The sequence below is a fragment of the Scleropages formosus genome, chromosome 1, assembly GCF_900964775.1.
Source record: "Scleropages formosus chromosome 1, fSclFor1.1, whole genome shotgun sequence".
NCBI classification, from domain to species: Eukaryota; Metazoa; Chordata; class Actinopteri; order Osteoglossiformes; family Osteoglossidae; genus Scleropages; species Scleropages formosus.
The window spans coordinates 10,333,571-10,353,325 of record NC_041806.1 but is presented as its reverse complement, the minus strand read 5'-3'; the positions used below and the strand labels follow the sequence as shown (position 1 = coordinate 10,353,325).

The 19,755-nt window shown below is 46.4% G+C and overlaps 1 protein-coding gene across 7 annotated transcripts in view; it reads left to right on the top strand.

Annotated features, from left to right (window-relative positions):
- Nucleotides 1-1,570: 1,570 nt before the first annotated feature.
- The window catches only part of pitpnm2 (phosphatidylinositol transfer protein, membrane-associated 2), a 96,854-nt gene continuing 78,669 nt past the window's right edge, over nucleotides 1,571-19,755 (top strand). For all 7 annotated transcript variants that reach the window (XM_029257278.1, XM_029257292.1, XM_029257306.1 and 4 more), the window contains exon 1: nucleotides 1,571-2,207. The gene's annotated coding sequence lies outside the window, so the exon portion shown is untranslated. The remainder of the gene's footprint in view (nucleotides 2,208-19,755) is intronic.

Here is a 19,755-nt window from a genome sequence, read left to right as displayed (position 1 = left end):
CAGCCTTGTGTCCTGTGTTTCCAGGATAGGCTCTGGCTTGCCGCGACCCCGCTCGGGACATATGGTTGTTGACGATGGATGGATGGATATTTTTTAATTAAAGCTCTCCTAAATTACTTGACGTTTTGTTTTCAAGCACCTGTTCACATTAAATGTGCTTTATGAAAACTAGTGTTTTGCATGGTGTTTTTTATTGGCTCTTTTGTCCAGTGCAACCTCCAATGTTGCATAGTGAACTTTACGATGATTCACGTAATTTAAACAGCAGTATTCTCGTTGCATCAGTTGAAAATGAGTATCTTGATCAAGGATGTGTATTGCAAAGCAGAGGTCTCAAACTCAAAGTCTCAAAGGTGGCCACAAAACTCGTACTTAGCATGAGATCCAACACAGTCCCTTCTACTCACCAGTAATGTAACAGAAACAACTTATTTTTAAAGAACAATTTTCAACCCTTCTGTTTGGCATAGTGCATTGTATATTGGCACTCTGAGCAATATATATATATCCATAAACAACATTTTTGCTCACCTTGGTATTTTGCATGTCAGTGCCTTGTTGTACGAGGAGGCCAAACATCATTTACATTTATTCAATACTTTTCTCTAAAGCAACTTACAATTATTTACCCATTTATACAGCTGGGTAATTTTACTGGAGCAATTCAGGGAAGGTACCTTCCTCATAGAGAATCAAACCTATAACCTTTGAGTCCAAAGGCAGCAACTCTAACCACTATGCCACCAGCCACCCCATTATACCTGCTATTCTTTGCAAATCAATGAGGTGGCATTTCCATTATACTAGAGAAAAAAATACTCAAGAGTTCACACACACACACACACTGTCTGAACCGCTTGTCCCATACGGGGTCGCGGAGCCTAACCCAGCAACACGGGGCCTAAGGCTGGAGGGGGAGGGGACACACCCAGGATGGGACGCCAGTCCATCGCAAGGCACCCCAAGCAGGATTCGAACCCCAGACCCACCGGAGAGCAGGAACCAGTCCAAACCACTGCGCTACCGCACCCCCCCTACTCAAGAGTTCAATTCCTTAAAATTGTCTCTGCTCAAGATCACCTTTCCTTTGGTTTCGAAGGAGCCACTTTGGGGAAATTGCAGCCAGCTGTTGCAAAAGATGTGTAGTTGAGAAAGCTTCACTTGCTTGGTTAGTTTTAACAGCGGAACAATCGATGCTGAAAGCACACTTGGCAAAGCCCTTCATTGGATGCTTGTGTGTTTTCAGTAAAACGAGTTTACTCACGGGCCGAGTATTCATTGACACCACCTTGGTACAACACCTTGGCTTGTGGGCCGCTACTTTAACACCCCGTTGTAAAGGTTCGGTGTGCCGTATGTTAGTATGACAGCATCCATACATGTGATGCGTTATTGAGATTTAAGTAAATCAGTGAATTTAATCTGGTGCTTGTATCCACTGCGCTTTACCGTGTTTAACAATCAGGCGATGAGACGGAACGTTAAAACGCTCGTTCACCGTTCCTCGCAGTTCACTGCACTTCGCTCAGCCGCAGTCTCTCGTCCTGACCAATAGGCGGCGCCATCGAGCCAACCCTCCTGGTGGCACGCAGACGGCGGGAGTTCGTTTCGTTTGCGATGCTGCTTGCGTTACGAAGGCAAAGTCGCTGCGCTGTTTGAGAGAGAGAGAGAGAGAGAGAGAGAGAGAGAGAGAGAGAGAGAGAGAGAGCGCGAACGCTCTCCCGCTTCCTCCGTTCCCTTCTGTACGCGAAGGTGAGCACAGAGGAGCAGAACCGGACCCCTGCCGCCAGAGAGAGCGCGTTACTTCCGAGACGAACTGCAGACACAGACGGGCGGAGTGTGTACGACTCGGGAACGCGCCGTCAAGGACGCCGCGCTACATGGCCTTCTCCTGACAGCCCCCAGCTCGCACGGCGCTCCGCGCGCAGCCGCTCAAGGCCGAAGGAAGACAGATCTGTAGGTGGGGGGAGGCTGCGGCTCTGAAGGTATCCTTTCCGCGCCTTGCTGGTGGTCTCTCCTCCTGCGCGCGCGGCACGAGAACGCGGAAGAGGACCCGGGCGGATCTGTGCTGCGGAATATTTACACTGTAGCAGAGTGAGGTGACACACAGTACAGGGAATCGCGGTGACACGGCGGCGCGCAGACGGCGGATTAACACACGCCTGTGTCCGAAATAAGACGGGAGCCACGAGGAAACTTAATTCTCGGTGAGTACGGAGCGCTGCCTCACACATCGCGATGTCGTCTCATACCTGACGTGAAGAACGGCGCCGGGGAGACGAATCTCTAGTGACCATACACCCTGCTTCACTGTGCACGATGAACGATTCTGCATGATAATCAGAATGTGTCTCTGACAGTCATGTTACGTACTCTGGAGCTTTGGTCCTCTTTACGATGTGGTGAACGACGTCAGGAGATGCATCGCTGATGACCATGCCGCCCGGTGTTGCTAGGAAACTGACTCGTTGTAGCAGAAGCTCGGGGTTACTTGAGGTCATTTGTTATCACTATCATTACAATTATTATTGATAGGATTGTCCTGCGGCTTGTTATGCTTTTTTCTCGGAGATTCCTTCCTTTAGTCTACTAATGATAAACTATCAGTGCCATTTGCTCTGCTTTGTATTCTCACACAGCACGTCTCTCAGCAGCAGCAACAGCAGCAGGACCGCCGTGGAAGTCCGTCTGTCCGCTTTGCCGCGAGACGCCCCTGAATGTCTTTTTAATCATGATCCGTCTGTGTGCACGAGCAGGGACGTTGAAATACGTTTCGTTATCTGAGCAAGAGGTCGCGGCTAAAAGAGAGACCCCTGAAAATTATGTAACAAATATAAATCTGTGTATGTGCCACGCTTCCTTTTACGCGATAAATGCCGTTGCTCGTGTCGCTTTGATCTCCGGCAACACCACACTTCTGTGCTGAGTGTTGTTTGCGTGTCTGCGACACTTATTCTGGGTACAACCATGAATGGTATGATGGGGAACACATAAGCGCAACCCAGCGCGAGCGTAGCCATTTGTGTTTGCGGCGGCGGTGTACTGCCGCTTCGCGTGCGCGCGAGCGAGTGAACTCTGCACGTCACACGGGATCCATATATTCGTCTTCGCGAGGTTATTTACATCTCCTGTGCCAAGGCACACCTTGCGCAAGCGTTCGCGGAGAAACCGCGCGCCAGCACGTCGCGACACACAGACAGGAAGGCGGAGCTGGAGCCCGCAAAGCGCGCACATTTCAGAAAGGGAGAGTTTGTGCGCAGCGTACGCCGCGCGCCTTCCGTCTTCCGCACGCTTCCCTCTACCGGCGGGAGCTCCGTGCAGCTGCGGCACGCCGTTGGTGTGACCAGCGCTTAATGTGTGGAAAGTTTCTATGACTCCTCAACACTTTTCGTAATATTGAGAACACGGAGTGGGATTAATGGCTCCCTGACCCGAACGAGACTGGGGTTCCTTGCTTTCATTGCCCTGCATTCTGTGTGTTGGCGCTGAGCCCTAACCAGTATTTTGCACCAGTAAAGACCCTGCTTAGTACCCCTTTTGCCTTAGTAAAATGAGAGTTGGCTCCCTTTGACTAAAAATATAGACTTCCCTGCTTTTAGGGTTATGCATTCCTGAAAAAGCCTAGTGAGCCTTCATGAACGGAAATGCAATTACCATGAGTTTGTTACAAAAATGTTTTATGTGTTCGTGGTCCCCAGAGGTAAACCCCATTTTTGTTAAAATGCCTCAGTTTCATTAAAATGAACACGTTTACTTTAGTAGTTAACATAAGTTATAGTAACATCATAATAGTGCAGTTTCCTTTTCATTACTCTGTAATACTGTATGACTACATGTGCTCATTCAGCTCTATCCTTGTGTACCAAACACTGAACAAATGCTACAAAACAAACATACATGCAATATGCATATGATGTTCCATTTTGGAGTCTGCAACCTTTAATCAAAAGAAACCAGTGAAAGCAATGTAGATGAACTCGCGCTCACTGAACACGTTGACATGGTTTGAATGGTGCAAAATTACCAAGAGTACAACAGGTGAACATAGCAAACAAGGACTAATGGAGCCTGACGGTTCAACGCTGCAGGAGCCGGACCGTAACCGCGAAAAAGAACATGGTTGCTTCGCTGTTGTCACGCTCATGCTCAGCAACAGCCCCAAAAGTACAAATTCGGTGTTCGTAAATGCAGGGAAATGCCTTGTCGGCCAAATTAGGAGTGGTGTAAGAAACTTCTTGCAAAGTCAAATTCTTGTGTCCTGAATAAGGGTATCTTGGGCTAGGACTCTATAAATAAGAACAAATATCACGGGGCCTAAATCTGTCCTTATATTAGTATACAGGCAGTCCCCGGATTACGAATGAGTTCCGTTCCTCAGTCTGTCTTCAAGTTGGATTTGTATGTAAGTCGGAACAGTTAGGTATGGTGAGTGTCTAATGTCAGTTTGTCAAATGTTTCTTAGTATATTGAATACTTTTGTATGCATAAAAAATGTTAAAGAAACACTTTGGATATGTTAAAACATCTTTATAACAATACAGTAATAATAAGAATACAATGTAATGGTAATCATAATAAATGTAACTACAGTATTTAAAGTAGAGAAGAACATAGAAAGAGAATAATAAACGTTACTATAGTATTTAGGAGAGAGAGAATGTGTGGGGGGGTATAAAAAATTGCTTTTCCAATGTTTGTTGGTGTTCCACCTTTTTCCGATTGGTTTAGTTCCATTTTACTTTCAGTTGTGATAATTTGTGTGTGTGTAAAAACAAAAAAGATTAAAGCCAAATACAGTAACACACGAGACACTTGGCAGCAGCATGGTCCGTGTCATACTGAGCGGGCAGGAGACAGGTGTGTGTGTGTGTGTGTGTGTGTGTGTGTGTGTGTGTGTGTGTGTGTGTGTGTGGAGACCCAATCGCGGGACCTTGGCTCAGTCGATGCACAAATGTAGGTCTTGGGGAGAATCCGATGTCACAATTGAGGAGGCGATGCAAGTGTCGGGAGCCGTGAATCAGGAGCGGGAGTGAGGGATTGGGGAGAACGAGGGACTTGGAAGGACAGGTAGGTAGTGGTGGTTCATTCAAGAGCGCTGGAGAGACGGGTTTCTCAAACAAGATTCCGCAGCCAGGGCGTGCAAGTGCGGCTTCTTTACACTCCGCTGCTCTGATTTTTGGCAGGTGCAGACATTCGGGGTGAGGTCATGGGCATGACAGTTGGACTGAATAGTACAAAGTTTTTGTCGTACCTCGGACTCACGTGCCCACGAGCTGACGAGCCGCTGTAGACTCGCAAAGTTTTGATGCGTCTCACAAAGTAGCGCCCGTTTGTTATTCGAACTAGTTTGTGTAATTCGAATTTTTTGTATAATAGGCTGTGCATTTACGTTTATTCATTTAGCGGACACTTTTCTCCAAAGCAATGTACGTCTCATAGAAAATACAATGTGTGCATTACATTAGGAGAAAGCGAGACATAGATGTAGACTCATGATTCTGAAGTGCAGTTAGTTAGTTTTTTTTTGTTTTTTTTTTTTTTCTCTTTCCAGCAGATGAACCAATGTTCATCACATGAGTATCTGCATAAAACCTTATCAGAATATCCACGATTCCTGATCACCTTCCTAGTAATTTTTTTTTTTTTTTTAATAAAAACGGGCGTGGTTCGTAACTATGAGTTGTATGTAAGTCGGACGTTCGTAACCCAGGGACTGCCTGTATTTTTTTGCACATTAACAGTGATTGTTCTCCATCTGGTACACTGAAGGGTGGTGTACTCAGCACATGGAAAGTGCAACAAAGCTTATGTTGCACAGTAAAATGCTTTATTGCTGTGTCACTCTGCACTAATAGTTGTGCGTAAGAGCAGCTTGTTTGGTCTGAGTGGCTGTGTATGCAAGTGTATCTTGAGGGAACTGGTCCAACGACGGGGTGTTTTTCCATCCTTGCTTTCCTCTAAAGTATTTGTTTTGTAACTGAAGGGAACAGAACATGTTGGTCTGTTTTGAAAGGAAGTCATCACAGGCCCTCAGCTGGGCTCGGCAGGAGCAGCACATAAGCTCGTTTTGAGCATTTTGAGCATCTTCTGCATCTTCTGGATCTGGATCTGGATCTTGACTGTCCTGTAATTCCTCTGCTTTTCGTATCTTAAAAACAAGGGTGTGTCTGTCCTTCAGCAGCGACGCCCTCATTCCAGCCAGCATGTCTTGTGGATTTAGCTGCTTTGTGCTCCTGAAAGCCTCCTGACGGCAGATTCCATTGATGCCACCATGAAAAAACATCAAGGCTGAGTTTCCCAAACCGTGTGTGGACAGAGTGTGCGATGAGGAGCGCTGCCTTTTAATTTGATTGGCATCCAAAATGATTAGGTTTGCCTTTAATTAATTCTGTTATGAGGCAGCCGTGGAAGAAAGAATGAGTCACAATATTGATTGCCCGCCCCCCCTCCCAGCTGCAGGTTGTTAATGGCTGCAGTGACTCTTGCAGGGGTGGGCTGCTATGGCAGAGGTTTAGCCATCTCGCAGCCAGCGCGACGCGCACAAATGTGACATCGGTGCCTGTTTCAACATCGGTTCCTACATGCGGAGATGATGGTGATGCGGCAGTTGTCAGGCAGCAGGAGAAGGAAGTCATCAGCTTGCATTCTCCATGCTAAAGGGACTCTGTGTATCACTGTGACGCTGTGTTTATTTTTAGTGACTAGCAATCAGTGGAATTCCTGCCTCCGGAAGATGGACCCAAGCATGGGTGGATTCTACTGTGTTTTCTGTGTCTGTAGGCAAAGATGTCCAATTTTACTGTGCTCCATGTGTACAGCCATATTTGTGAGCAGCTCTGCTGTGTGGAGTATGGCGATATGGTCTTCATTTTGAATTGTTTCCTCTGCTTGCCTATCTTGGCACTTTTTTGGCTAACAGAATGACATTTGATCTGAGAAGGGGTGCATGAGGGCACTGTTTTTGCCATTTCAGATGTAACGGAATTTGAAAAGCGCATTCAGTACAGATTGGTGTGGTTTCCATTAGAGTCGACCAAACCGCCTTGGCCCCTCTGAATTCTTGGCTCTGGAGACGTTGTGAAAGAAGGGCAAGTGCAAGAAAAGACTTGCCCTCATTGAACATTCCTCTGGTTTAAAGGTCTCTTGAGATTGGAGAGTTCCTTTGCATGCGTTTAACCTCTGTGCACCACAGATGATGTGGAAGACTGGCTGTTTGACTGTTTCTTGCAGTGGTTTCCCTGGGGCGCTGGTGGTGCTGGTGCCAGAGACAGCCTGGTGGCACACTTAACGAAATCGCCACACCTTGGCTCATTGGGTGTTCAAGCTATTTAGGTAGTGCCATGCTAGTGCTAGGTATGTTTCAAGCAGAATGCTGGGTAGCTGGCCTGGGTTACCCAACCTAAGCTCTGCCTGCTGTTGACTTACATAGGTGATGCAAGATGAAACAAAGTCGGTTCAAGTCTCCAGTCTCTTCCAGTGTCCACCGAGGCTACAGTTTCTTCCTCACTTCTTGGCTCATGTACTTTGGAGAATCTGGAATTGAATAGAAGTGCGTAACTAGTCTTGACCCCAATGTGGTGAAATGAGCTCCCTCTGAGCTGCTGAATCCCTTCCAGTGTTCAAGCAGGGTCTCATAGCTCATGTTTTTCAGACCTGTTATTCCTCCTGAACTCATGAGACCTTTGTTAGTCAGTCTTTCACCACCTGCTTCATTTCATCGACCTGCTTTTCTATTCGTATGTCACTTCTACTGGAATGTGCACGCTTTGACAGTAACGGTGTCGAACAAACAAGCTGTATTTAACCGTGTGTGTGTGTGTGTGTGTGTGTGTGTGTGTGTAAGTGTTTAGGCCCCTCTGCCTGTAGTTGATTCAGTTTGGTCTTCTCTGAGCTGCCAAATGGTGTAAATGTAAAATGTAACTACCTGCCCCATACAAAACTGTGATTGTTTTATGACCATATTCACCAAGGTGATCTAACAGGTATTGAACCAGATTAAAACAGATATGTAATAGGAAAGGTGAAGTTAATTACTGGGTTTCTGCAATGATGGCCCAAGTAAAGTGTAAAGCTGAAGCCAAAGATAACCCTAACAGGAAACAGTTACTGTACTCCCTCACGGGCCCACCAACCAGAACAAGGAAGTCCTTGAGGTCTGTGCAGCAAAGTGGTGCACAGTAGTACTGTACAGGTCTCTACTCTACTCGTAGAAGAGGGATCGAGGATGCAAAGGCATTGATGTGCAGAGGAGCTAACAGATCTTAATCTCAGCTAGTTAAAAGCGCCTCGGAGCTAAGTGCTGTGTAGGCCACACCCATGGTGCTTTGCACAATGTGTGTGTAGTGCGTGTGGCTGCCACCTGAATTGCGAAAAACCATGCTGTGAAATCACAAGGGGCCCTCTAAATGGAGCATCGTTGTAAAGTAAATGCAACAGGAGTTGTAGTGGTTAGAACTGTTCCCTTTGGACCTGGAGGTCACAGGTTCGAATCTCACCTCCTGCTGTTAAAACCCTGTGCAAGGTACTTACCCTGAATTGTTCCGATAAAAATTACCCAGCTGTATAAATGGGTAAACAACCGTAGGTAGATGAATGCTGAGTTGCTTTGGATAAAAGCGTCATTTTATCTTTCAGTTCCCAGTTTTATTCTGTTATTTCTGCAGCGGTTTTTCCTTTTTAACTGCAGCTTGTCCAGGTGCCCAAGACCCCCTGGCGAAGGTGGCACACACCAGGCCTTGCAGATTAATTTGCCCTTTTCTGTAGTTTGAAGGACCTGTCAACACACCAGGACATGTTCGGAATGCGGACGTGAAAGAGGAGGCGCTTACCACGGCTCCTTTTTGTATCTGCTAACTTTTGATTTTAAATGCTGATATTGAGGCTACAGAGACTATAGCCTCTGGCGGCGGCACCACCACCAGCGCTTTTTAAAGATTTCCTTTAATCTTGATTATTTTTTTTTAGTGTTCTGTATTGTGAACACAGGCATTTTGCAATGCTGTAGTATCACTGAGCCAAGGAAAAACAAGATGTGTGCTTGAAATTTAGTGCAGCAGGGATTGTAATTGGTAGAGTTGCCGCCTCTGGATTGAGAGCTTGCAGGTTCGAATCTCACCTCCTGCAGTAGTATGCTTGAGCAAGGTACTGGCACTGAATTGATACAGTAAAATTGACCTCATTGTATAAATGGATAAATCATTGTAAGTTGCTTTGGAGAGAAGCATCCACTAAGTATTTAAATGGGATCCAACTTTAGCATCTGTCTTGCAGGTTAGTTTAGTCAGTTTTGTGTAAAGATTTATTGCCCCATTGCTTTGAGGGTAGGAGTGCTGAAAGAAGAGAACAGCCTAGATTTACGCTTGCTGTGACACTGCGCATGCTGCTGTACTTTACTGTCTTTACTTCCTGATCGTGGTGGAAGATGTAAAACAAGGGTTTTGTGTCCTGTATGGAGATAAACAGCTGTGCTGTCATGTTTGCTGTTGGAAATGAATGAAAATGATTCTTTACATGACATGGAAATTTTTAGTCGTTTATAGTGGTCAGTATTCTCCAAGCTGATATTGAATATGTGTACACAATCTGAATAATATAGCTGAAGTTAAGGCTTGCCCTTTTTATTGTTTCTAATAACACACACAACTATTTAGAGAAGGCATCCTATTAGTCTTTGCAATCTTTTTTTTTTTTTTTTTTTTAAAAACCGAAAGCATCCAGCATGTCTGTTCCTCTCATTAATTAAAATTATCAACTGAAATGTTGCTGCATCTGGCTCAACCACACCATCTCGCAAGCACTTCATGTTAAACTGGTTCATAATTGTCCCCAGATCCTATTAGGTTACAGGGAGTGTGTGTTGTGCCAAGTGCTCCTTTTACTCTGTGCATTGCAGGGGAAAGTGACTCTTGCAGACTTCCAGAGGAGCCACATGGGCCTCTCACCAACAACACATGTCACTCATGTGTTTGAAAGAGAATGTTAGGCACAACAATCTGTTATGCGTGACCAAATCAGCTTCACAGGAATGGTTCCACATCGTAAGGAATGCTTTGTCTCGCACAAAGCATGCATATTTTGTGACTCATGGACATTGTCAAAGCACGCGACCTGTTTGCCTCCTCACCTGGAGAACACATCAAGCGGTGAGAGTGTCGTACATGGAGGTATGCGTATGAAGGCAGCATTTTTCTTTGCTACCTCACACACCCCTGCTGCTGTGTGGCTCCTGCGGGTCTGTAGAGGGACAGTCGTCCGTCACGTGTCATTGTCACTTGGCCCAATGTACTATCCCAGCATAGTTCACACAAACACCATGACTCATCTTACCATGTTAGGATGTTCCTCATTTGTGCTGCAAGACTCCGTGGCTCTGAAGTGCACGAGTGTGTGTTTGCATTAATGTACAGTGGCTGAGCCTTGCTGCTGGTGTTTGTCCTGTGGTGTGGGGTGGACCACTACTTTCCTGTTCCTCAGGGTTGGGTCACCGTGGACAAAACTGGCTCGCGCTCTCATAGATGTTTATGCTCCGCACTCCATCTGTTTCTCTGTTTTTGGGTTCAAAAAATGCATTGGTGTTGTGTCTGTCAGGGGGAGGGGCGGATAACCTCAGTGGGGAGTTTTCTTTTGACACAGAACTGACCCTAACAGCCGTAATGGCTTCAGAAATGTTTGTGCACCCCTTCCTCACTCGGAGGCACCAGGCTGGGGATAACGGCTGGGCCCCTTGAAGCTTGCCATTCTGACAGCATGACGGAATGCAGATCTCGCCCTGTCGTCACCTCGGCTTTGACATCACAAACAGGAAGGCAGGAAAATAGATGAGCCAGAGCCCGTTTTTTTCCGCTGTAGGGAAGAGGTTTCTTTTGCTTCGCTCTTGTGCTGTGTGCCTCGCCATCAGATACCTAGGGTTCAGGAAGTTAGTTGGACTCACGAAGCTGGAACTTGTGCTTCCTGTTTGAAGTCTGAGGTGTTGTCTGTGCTTTTTAAACTGTTTTGCCAAACTGCGTTCTGGTTGACATGCATGGCTAGAGTTTGCATGGCCGACATGCAAATGTGTGCAGCATTATTGAAGAAACGCGTGAAATATAGTGTTAAAGTAAAATGTAAACTGAATGAATGAGTAAATTAAGGAATTGTAGAATAAACACTAAAAATCTTTTATTTTACAGCTAGAAAGAAGGTCGAAGGCATGACGTTAATAGCCAACACATAGGCCCCTATAAAACAGACCTCTTTTCAGTATTATAAATGATAAATGAACCAGTTTTCTAAATTATTCTGTGCACGCCACTTGGTAATGATCTGAATATTTTTGCTGGACCATTTCTTATTCATGACCGCAGCTCCGTCTCGCATCTTTCACCATGGTGTAGCATCTAAATGCCTGCAGTTTTGCATACATGTGCCTTAGTATAGGGAAGTGAAAATAAATCTTTAAGGGACAGCAATGCATTTTTTTGCATGTGAACATAAAAGTTATCGTTTTTCTGTGGAAAAACAATGTGCTCCTGTTGCAAAAAAGAAAACAAGGCATGTGTTCTTTCATGTATAAAATTATCCCTGTTGTTGAGACACATGACCTTTGACCTTTGTAGGGGACAGCTATCTCCAGCTGTTCATAGAGGGGAAGGCCACAGCACTCTGTGAATTAAAGTTATTGCGTCATCTTCTAAGCCAGTGATGAAGAATATGACCTTTAACTAGTGGATGGGGCAGTGGGTTCGCCCAGCCCCCGGGAGCAGGGCTTTTTTTTTTTTTTTTTAACCCCTCCAGGGAGATCGGGCACTCTGACTATACATAGAACACCGCTTTTACTTCACACTGGTTTCCACTTTGCCATCACTGTAATTTAGTACAATTTCTTTACCATTGCACACACCTCTTTAACAGATGAAATTTTAAAATTACACTGCGGTGGCTGGCAAATTAAGTATGAAGTGTTTTTTTTTTTTTTTTTTTTTTTTTTTTTTTTTTTTTTTTTTTTTTTTAATAATCAAAAAGTTTGATTACTTTTTAAAGTCAGAGGTATGATCACTGAGAATATTCTGATTACGCTTTTCTTCAAATGGTATCCTAGCAGTTATTTGATTTAGACACTACAGGTTATGGACTTTGCCATAGAGTTTAGCCTTAATGAATTGGCAGATAATTTTGAGTGTGGATTTTATTAACAGGCAGAAATGGATGTTTCTACTTTCACATGTCGTACCAAGCAAGATCTGAACCAACCTAGTATCTCATCAATGTTACTAGAGATAGCAGAATTGAAGTCGGAAGTGTTGTGCTTTTGTGTTCACCTGTGATGGTCTTGTTTAGTTTAGCATATTACAAAGTAAATGTTTTGAAGTGAATCTATAAGTTTTAATTAGGATGTCTTCTCTATATGCCCTTTTTGGCAATAGCATTTTGATGGTGTCAGCAGATACAGTAGTACTGTTTAAGAATTATTATGTGAGGGTTGTTCATATCATTTAACTGATGATATTAGAATATGTTGGCATTATATAATACTGTGCAAAAGTTTTAGGCACTTGCGGGGGAAAAAAGAATGCTCTTGATTTAATAAACTTCCTACAAAGCTTAGTAACCATCCATCGCCAACAACCACTTGTCCCGAGCGGGGTCGCGGCGGGCTTGGCTGGGTCCCACTCTCTGGCGGGTCTGGGGTTCAAGTCCTGCTTGGGGCACCTTGCAATGGACTGGTATCCTGTCCCCTTTCTTTCTTTAACGACATACAAAACCCTTACTGTAATACTGTAATTTTTTGTAAAAGGAATGCTTGGAAATCTAAAATATGCTCTTTCCCATTGACACTAATGCAGAAGACATTAAATAACTGTCTAAAACAAATATTTCTGTGAAACTTCTAAGTGCCTATGACTTTTGCACAGTACTATATATGCAGATATCTGGCTTGTAAAGTTAGCCTTAAACTTGGAGGGCAGTTTAAGCCATTTTACCCCTTTAAAATTTTGTAAGCACTGCAGATGTGATTATTTATTCTCCTTTCCAGATGTTTCAGCAGATATTTTCACAGATGTGGTTGTGCTTCACCAACATCCACCTAGTAGTGGTTGCGTAGAAGCAACATCTTATAAAGCCATATAGGTCACTTCATCGCATTGTAGCTTCTCTGTTGGTTATTTCAATAATATATAACAATGTGACATACTTTATTATGTCAAAGAAAAGACACTTGATCCTGTTTTGGTGCCACTATGGTCCCTCTGTGTTATACCACAGTGCAGTGTTGTCTGAAGCACACTGGGTTCAAATGATTCTATGCGTAGTGCTTCTTGAAAGTATGTGAAGCCCATGTGTCCCTTAGTTTTACCACGAAATGCTTATTTAATGAGAATCACTTTCTCATCTGACATAATAGGCGTGTGATGATCAATTCTGTATGTTGCTGTCTTGGTTTTCACACGAAAAGGAGGCGTTGGACCCAATCCCAGTGCACAGGGTGGCTTATTCAAAGGGCAGTCCAGTCTCGTAGTCCAAAAAACAGGCAAAAAGTCACCAAGGCGCAGACCTAGTAACAAGGTGAATCTAGAGACAAAATCCAAGAGGCAAGCCGTGAGTCATAGAAACCAGGAAGACGAGGAGACGAAGGATAAGGAAATGGGGAACACGGAGAGGGTCAAGGATAATAGGCTCTAACGCTGTCGTCGAGTAAGGCTGAACTAAGGTTCCACACACTGTTGTGTCCAGAGCCGCTCTTTATACTCCTGTCCCATAATCGGCCGCAGGTTGTCACTTGTTGTGTGAAAGCAGGGGGCGTGACAGTACCCCCCTCCACGAGCAGCACTGGCTGCTCTGCGACGGCTAGGAGGACCCCCCCGGGGCCTGGGTGCTGGTCGATCCGGATGGTCCCTGTGAAACGTGAAAATCAAGACTGGGTCAAAGATATCATGAACAGGCACCCAACACCGTTCCTCCGGCCCATAACCCTCCCAGTCCACCAAATACTCTAGTCACCCTCCCCGGCGGCGAGAGTCCAGCAATTCACGTGCTGTATAGGCAGGTGTGTCCCCAACTTCTACGGGAGGTGGTGGCGTAGCGTCAAGCGGTGGTTGGTGCAAAGATGTGGCACAGGGCTTAAGGAGGGAAACATGGAAGGTAGAGTGTACTCTTAGATGTAGGGGCAGTTGGAGTCGATAGGATACAGGGGTGACACGGTGTAGAACCTTGAAGGGACCAGTGTATCTAAGACTAAGTTTCTTTGCGGGGTGATTCCATCAGAGGCCTTTCGTGGACAGACTCTTTACCCTGGCACGAAGGAGAGTGGATGCCGGTGGCAGTCCGCTTGTTGCTTGACTCTGTCGCTGCTCTGTAGCAGATGCTCTCGGACTGCTTACCACGTTCTGCACTGTCCTTGTACCAGGCGTCCACAGCTGGTACGTCACTGGAGCCGGGGTGCCATGGAAACGGAGGGGGTTGGTACTCCAAGACACACTGGAAAGGGGAAAGTCCTGTGGCTGTACTGGTTAGAGAGTTGTGTGCATATTCGGCCCACAGTAAGTACCTTGTCCACTGCTGAGGTTTACTGGCACAATAACTGCGTAGGAGGCGGCTGATATCTTGGAGCCGCTCTAGTTGCCTGTTCGCCTGAGGACGATAACCTGACGTTAGACTTACCGACACTCCCGTCTTCTGCCAGAAGGCCTTCCAGACTCGAGTGGTGAATTGTGGCCTGCGGTCTGACACGATGTCTTCCAGCAATCCCGAGAGGCGGAAGACATGATGGAAGCGGTGCTCTACAGTTTCTAGGGCTGTGGGGAGTTTTGGGAGAGGAACAAGGCGGCGCCCCTTGGAGAACCAGTCGATTACAGTGAGCACGGTGGTCTTACTGTCTGAACTCGGAAGGTCCACGAGGAAGTCAAGGGAAGTGTTGGACCAGGGACGGTTAGGCATGGGCAGGGGTTCGAGGAGTCCCGTAGGTTTCTGGGTTTAGGATTTTACAAAGTCCTGGACATTCTCCTGGAGGGAAGGCCACCAGAAGTGTTTTTTGAGGATGGCCTGAGTCTTGCCGAAACCTGGGTGTCCGATGGCTGGGTGGTTATGTGCCCACTGCAGGAGCATGGGTCACATGCTGGTTGGGACCTACAAGTGCCCTGCGGGCTTTTCGGGAGGTGCAGGTTCTGCTTCTTGGGCTCTGTGGAGATCCTGAAAAAAGTGCCGCTGGACGGGGGCTACTACGCAATTCTTGGGTAAGATACATTCTAGGGTCTTCGAGGTGGGATCTCGTTCGTACATCCGGGACAGGGCGTCGGTCTTGTGTTTTTACTGCCAGGCCTGTACGTCACCGTGAAGTGAAAGTGCGTAAAGATATGAGCCCACCTGGCTCATCAAGGATTCAGGCGTTGGGCGGTTTGGACGTACTCCAAGTTCTTGTGATCTGTTAACATGACAAAGGGATGTATGGTCCCCTCGAGCCAGTGTCTCCATTCCTCGAGGGCCAACTTGATCTCCAGGAGCTCCCGGTTACCAATATCATAATTTTGATCAGTTTGGGACATTTTCTTTGGGGAAAAAATAGCACAAGTATATAATTTAGCAGGGTTTCCCTGTCGCTGTGACAGCATTGCACCTACCGTTGTCTCTGATGCATCTACCTCCATGACAAATGGTAGGGAAGGATCTAGGTGTTGGAGGATGGGTGCGAAGGTGAATCGCTTCTTCAGGGAGTCAAAGGCCTGCTGAGCACTGTCTGTCCAGATGAGTTGGGATCTCTTACCTGTGGTCAAAGTGGTCAACGGGGCCGCTATGGTACTGTAGTTGCATATGAAGCTGCGATAGAAGTTCGCAAACCCCAGGAATCGCTGTAGGGCTTTCACAGTTGTTGGACAGGGCCACTGGGTAACAGCTCTTACCTTACCCCAGTCCATAGCCACTCCTTCGCTGCTCAGCACAAACCCCAAGAATGTGATCTGTGCCTGGTGGAACTGACATTTCTCTGCTTTCGCAAAGAGGTGGTGTTGTCGTAGCTGGTGTAACACCTGCCGGACGTGCTGGACATGCTGTTCCCTTGACTGGGAGTAGATTAGGATGTCATCCAAATACACCAAGACACCATTGTTCACCAGATCCCCCCAAGACATGATTGACAAAAGCCTGGAAAACACTGGGTGCATTAGCAAGGCTAGAAGGCATCACCAGATATTCCTAGTGGCCAAGGGTGGTGCTGAAGGCCATCTTCTATTCATCCCCTTTCCTGATCAAGTTGTAAGCACTCTGAAGATCTAATTTGATAAAGATCCAAGCTTTGCTCACTTGTTTTAGAGCTGCCGTGATCAGGGGCAAGGGATGTGGATACCAAACCAGGATACGATTCAGTCCTCTATAATCTATGCATGGACGAAGACCACCATCCTTTTTCTGTACAGAAAAAAAACCAGCTAAAGTAGGCGATGTAGACGGGCAGATTATTCCTGCTGCTGGTGCTCTATTAACGCACTGCTGCATTGCAGTTTGTTCTGGCAAAGAGAGCGGGTACACTCGTCCCCGTGGAGGCACTGTCCCTGGGAGGAAGTCTATAGCACAGTTCTAGGGTTGGTGAGGGGGCAGTGCTGTGGTCTGTTCTTTACTAAAGACCTCTGCCAAGTCTTGATATTCCAAAGGCACTTCCACCTTTTGGAGGGTGTCTGAGCACTCCATCAAGGTGGCTGTACATTGGGGCCCCCAGGCCACCAACTCCCCCTTATTCCAACAGAAGACAGGGTTGTGTAGGGACAGCCAAGGGAAACCAAGAATGACTGGAACTTCCGGTGAAGTAATCATTTAGAACTGTATCTGTTCTCTATGGCAGGTCCCCACTCCCAGGAGCAAGTGCTTCGTTCGGGCGTCCACAACCCCCTTCCCCAACGGTTGTCTATCGAGGGCACTGATTCGCATCGTTAACTTACATGGGTGCTGGGGAATGTGATGCTTCTCAGCAAACCCACTGTCCATGAAACAGCCCGCTGCTCCCTGGTCTACTAGGGCAAGTGTGCAAACCGTGCGCTTTCCCCATGACAGGACTATCGGAGCCATAAGACAATTACCCTCTAGGCTCCCACTCACCTTGGATTCTGGACGGGCCTGGCAGTCGACACAGAGGTGATCTGGGCAGCCACAATACAAACACAAACGGTTCTGGATCCAGCGTTGTCGCTCCTCTAGGGTCAGCCGGCCGTGTCCGGCTTGCATTGGTTCTGACTCTTCCCGCAGGGTAGGGGTGATGATCATGGGCGGTTTGGGGCTAGGGTTCCTGCCACAAGCTAGGTTGTTGATTGCCACTGCTGGGGCTTAATCCATGTCGGAAACTCGCCAAGAGGGAGGTTTTGTTCCACCGCTCTGCTCTGCTCTGCTCTGCTAAGGTTTTAAACTCCACAGAATATTCTGCCATGGAGCGGTTACCTTGTTGAGCTCCATCAGGCGCTCGCTTGCAACGCGTGCTGACAAGGGATGTCCAAACACTGCTTGGAAGCGCTTCTTAAACTCCGCATATGTGGTCTTGGAGCAGCTCTCCCATGCAGCCGTAGCCCACTCCAGTGCTCGGCCAGTCAGGAGCGCAATGAGGTAAGTGATCTTGCTCTGGTTTGAGTGATTTACGTGGGGCAGGCTAGCAAAGATGAGGTTGCACTGCATAAGGAACCTTTGACATTGAGACGGTGAGCCATCATACCGTTGCAGAGTCGCCAAACGAGGATCCTGATCAGGGATAGGCGGGGAGCAGGGCTGGTGCTGCAGCCGCTCCATTGATGCTGTCAGGCTCTGTCAGAGTGACTATTCCTTTCTCCTGTAACACCTGAACCAGCTCCTGGAAAGCTTCAGTGGGTCGGTTCAGTGTTTGATCGTGCGTTCTCAGCAATGCACCCTGGGAGGTGCACTGAAAATGCTCCAGCTCTGCTGGATCCGAAGGAGAGGTGGAACCTCCTGTTGTTGTTTAAACACGGAAAGGAGGCGTTGGACCCAATCGCAGTATGCAGGGTGGTTTATTCGAAGGGCAGTCCAGTCTCGTAGTCCAAAAACAGGCAAAAAGTCACCGGGTCGCAGATGTAGTAACAAGGAGAATCTAGAGACGAAATCCAAGAGACAAGCCGTGAGTTGTAGAAACCGGGAAGACGAGGAGACAAAGGATAAGGAAACGGGGAACACGGAGAGGGTCAAGGAGAATAGGCTCTAATGCTGTCGTCTGGTAAGGCTGAACTTAGGTTCTGCACACTGTTGCGTCCAGAGCCACTCTGTATACTCCTGTCTTGTAATCAGCCGCAGGTGTTACTTGTTGTGTGAAAGCGGGGGGCGTGACAGTTGGTTAAGAGGAAATCATCTGTGTAGTAGAAAAACAGAAGTTGTGCAGGTGCAAAAATAAGTGAACCCCAAGTTGTACTGGTTAGATCAAGTAGAATCTGACTATGATTTACACAGCTTTCATTCATTTTATAAGTTTTTTTTATTTCAAGATTTAACATTTAAGTTTAATATTTTGTGCAAGAATAATGACCATCCCTGTAGGGTTCACATACTTTCAACCAGCACTGTGTAGTGTTGGACAGAACCCGCCACGTGGGGAAAAATAGGGACATTATACATGAGGTGTTTTTTTTTTTTTTTTTGCAGTTTCCTAATTTCTCTAATAACTCTTCTCATACACATACTCCTGTACGTCATGTTTGTGCTTTGTGTGGATCATCCAGCAGGTGTGAGGAGCAGCACAAGACTATCCATATTTTTAGTGCTCGCAGCCCAACAGCTTGAAGTGGTTCTGCACCACAAGCAGGATTCTGGCATCAGACAGGCTGGAAACGGCACTTTCACCTCCAGAATTACATGAGTCATTATTTGAGCCTCAGAAATCCAATAGGAGCAGCTTCATGAAGGTTGCATCTTGAGAAGTAGATTCACAGTGGAATTGAAATCTGCGCACAAGTGGTCAGGTCTGATTTTGGTTTCTGTGTCTTTTTAATGGAGCAGGAAAAAAAAAGTGGTCTTTTTTTAAAAAAAAAAAAAAAAAAAAAAAACTTTCTCATAAGGAATAGCTGATTGGATGTAACCTAGGTGTCAGAAGGATATGATGAAGAATGAGCTTCCCCTTAACCTCATCAGCTGGGCTCAGCCAGCTAGCCATAACTGGTGGCAGTAATGATGGAAATATCCTTTTTTATTTCTTTTTTCCTGTTTACATCTGATATAGTCCAGCCGTGTTTTAGGGTCTGGTCCGGCGACTCTGTGTATTCTGAAGAGACATTTGATTAATGGTGATGGTGTGAGGAGAGCCCTTCTACTGGCCTGCTGTAGTTCTACAGCGTCATTCGAGTGCCAGCTCCCATAAGGCCCTGGCAGAACATGGTGGAACATTGTGTCCCTGGCCCTAGCACTGCACCCTTTTTTTTCTCAATTGCCACCGCCGAAGAATGGAGCAGGTGATGTGAATTCCTGAATCTGGGCTGGCAATCATTTCTTCAGACAAACGTTTTGGAGGCCTTAGCTGGTTGCTGGCAGCACATTTGGAGGAAGACGGCACCTGTTTGCGGCTCACGACTTCTCCTCCTGCACACTTGGCTGCTCCTTTGGGCTTCAGTGATTCTCTTACAGTTAAATGTTCCTTTGTGCAACCGTCACACCTCACTAACCTGTATAAAAGGGTCCTCCGCTCCTTTGTCTTCTGCTCCCTGCTTCTATCAGAATTCCTTTTCGATTTTTTTGCTATGAAACATTTACATTTATTGATTTAGCATATTTTCTCCAACGTGATGACCAGCTCAGTGAGAACAC